Here is a 2,434-nt window from a genome sequence, read left to right as displayed (position 1 = left end):
CAGGACGCAGCCCCTGTGAGGAGACAGACAGGAGACTGCATCATGCGGTGTCTGGCTGCCAGCCCATTCAGGACACCAGGCCAGAAAGCTGTCTCCCTGCCAGGGGTAGGCCTGGAGGCCACAGGGACACAGCACCCAGTCATGTAGGCACCCCAGCAGGGCCCGGGGCCCCAGGGGAGGCAGGGGAGGCCTGCCACCAAACAGGGTTGAGCTACAGCAACCCTTGAGGTCTTCTCGTCTGTGAGGGGCCCCACTTTTGTTTAAACGGGATGTAATAATAACAGCTGCCATTTCTTAACTACCTACTATGTGCATTATTTCATTTCATGCCGGCAGCCACAGGGGAGGAAACTGAGCCACACGGATGTTCAGTGAGTCACCAAAGGACACACCGGAGTGGAAGAGCGGGGATTCTCTCCCCCACCGAAAGCCCAGCTCCTAACCACTGGGCGGGGAGCAGGCAGCGAGTGGGGTAATTCCCCTCACCCGGATCCCGCTCCCGTGGATACCCCCACCAGGTTCCCAGACCTGACCCGGACAGACCCCTACCGCCCAAGCCGTCCAGAAGTTCTCACCTGGGCTCCCAGGGCTCCCCCGCCCAGGCTTCCACCCCCGCGCTGGGCGGGAGCTGGGGTCACGTGAGGGGGGGAAGTGGGGGAGGGGGGTGAGGGACGGGGGCGGGGCCTCGGAGGAGGCGCTGAGGACGGCACCCCAGGCGTGCTGGCGTCCTGGCACCGGAAGAGGGCGCGCTCTCTCTCCCGAGGGCTTCCCGGCGGAGGTGCCAATCCCTTGGGCTTCGGGGCAGGGGTAGGTGGGCGCCTGAACCAGAAGGCGGAAGCGTTGAGGGGTCTTTTTTTTTTTTTTTTTTAAGATTTTATTTATTTATTTGATAGCGAGAGACACAGCGAGAGAGGGAACACAAGCGGGGGAGTGGGAGAGGGAGAAGCAGGCTCCCCGCAGAGCAGGGAGCCCGATGCGGGGCTCGATCCCAGGACCCTGGGACCATGACCTGAGCCGAAGGCAGACGCTTAACGACTGAGCCGCCCAGGCGCCCAGCGTTGAGGGGTCTTGAGTCTGTCTGACAGTTTAAACTTGGTCCTAGGGCCATGGGGAGTTCCTGAAAGTGCCTGAACTCCGAGGGGAATCAGAATCACACTTTTGCCTAGTTACTTGTTATTTTCATTGTCTCAAATATAAAAATATAATTCATATGGAGGAACATGCATACCCAAGTCCAACTGAAAGGTTGGAAATAAAAAGCTTAAATGTCCGGGGCGCCTGGGTGGCTCAGTCGGTTAAGCGACTGCCTTCGGCTCAGGTCATGATCCTGGAGTCCCGGGATCGAGTCCCGCATCGGGCTCCCTGCTCAGCGGGGAGTCTGCTTCTCCCTCTGACCCTCTTCCCTCTCATGCCCTCTGTCTCTCATTCTCTCTCAAATAAATAAATAAAAATCTTTAAAAAAAAAAAAAAAAGCTTAAGCGTCCTCTCACTTCCGGGCTCTTGGGAGCAGCCTTTCTTCCTTTCACCATGTTTGTTGTCGTTTTAGTTTTTTAGTCATGCTGCTTTCATAACTGTAAATGATCTATTACTAATTAATAATATTAATAATAGTCTCATACTCTATTACTTGACTTATTCACAGGAATAGCCTCTATTGACTCCCTGCTCTGGAGGTTGCATTAACCACCTGTCCTCCTTTCTCTTCCCAGTTTTTCTCTTTCATATTTGTATTGCTATTGTTTCTATTGATCACTATCACCACTTGGAATAATAGTCTTAAAATGTCCATTTCTTCCTTAGATTGCCTCTGTCTCTGTGTGAAATGAACGGTTTCCCCTCCCTACTGCTGCCCTTCCCCCAGCCACGCACCTTTTGGCTTTGTCAAGGTTTGCGGCACGCACATCCTGTCCTGTGAAGATAATTCAGTTTGCCATACTTTGCTGCAGATTGATTCTTAACATTAAAACCAGATGACATTGATGACATTACGGCTATGTAAATATTTTCACTGCGGAACGAGGAATCTGATAGACATCACTGAGAGGGAAATGGAATTCGCTGGCAGTAAAGCTGCACCATGTGAGGCCAGGAGCAGCTCTGGGGCCGGTGTAATAGTCCACTGCCCTCAGAGCCAAGGCACTCGATCTGTAGATCAACATGGCTGCATCTCAGAGACATCATGTTGAATTTAAAAATCAAGATAATGTCGGGGCGCCTGGGTGGTGCGGTCTGTGAAGCCTCTTTCTGACTCTTGCTTTCTGCTCAGGTCCTGATCTCAGGGTGGGGAGATGGAACCTGGCATCCAACCCCGCCTTGGTCTCTGTACTCAACGGCGAGTCTGCTGGAGATTCTCTCTCTCCCTCTGCCTCTGCCCTTGCTTGCACGTGCTCGCTCGCTCTCTCAAATAAATAAATAAATCTTTGAAAATCAAGAT

The sequence above is a fragment of the Mirounga angustirostris genome, unplaced genomic scaffold, assembly GCF_029215605.1.
Source record: "Mirounga angustirostris isolate CCGP_5_RB_7025 unplaced genomic scaffold, mMirAng1.0.hap1 SCAF_4, whole genome shotgun sequence".
NCBI classification, from domain to species: domain Eukaryota; kingdom Metazoa; phylum Chordata; class Mammalia; order Carnivora; family Phocidae; genus Mirounga; species Mirounga angustirostris.
Note: the sequence above shows the minus strand (reverse complement) of the source record.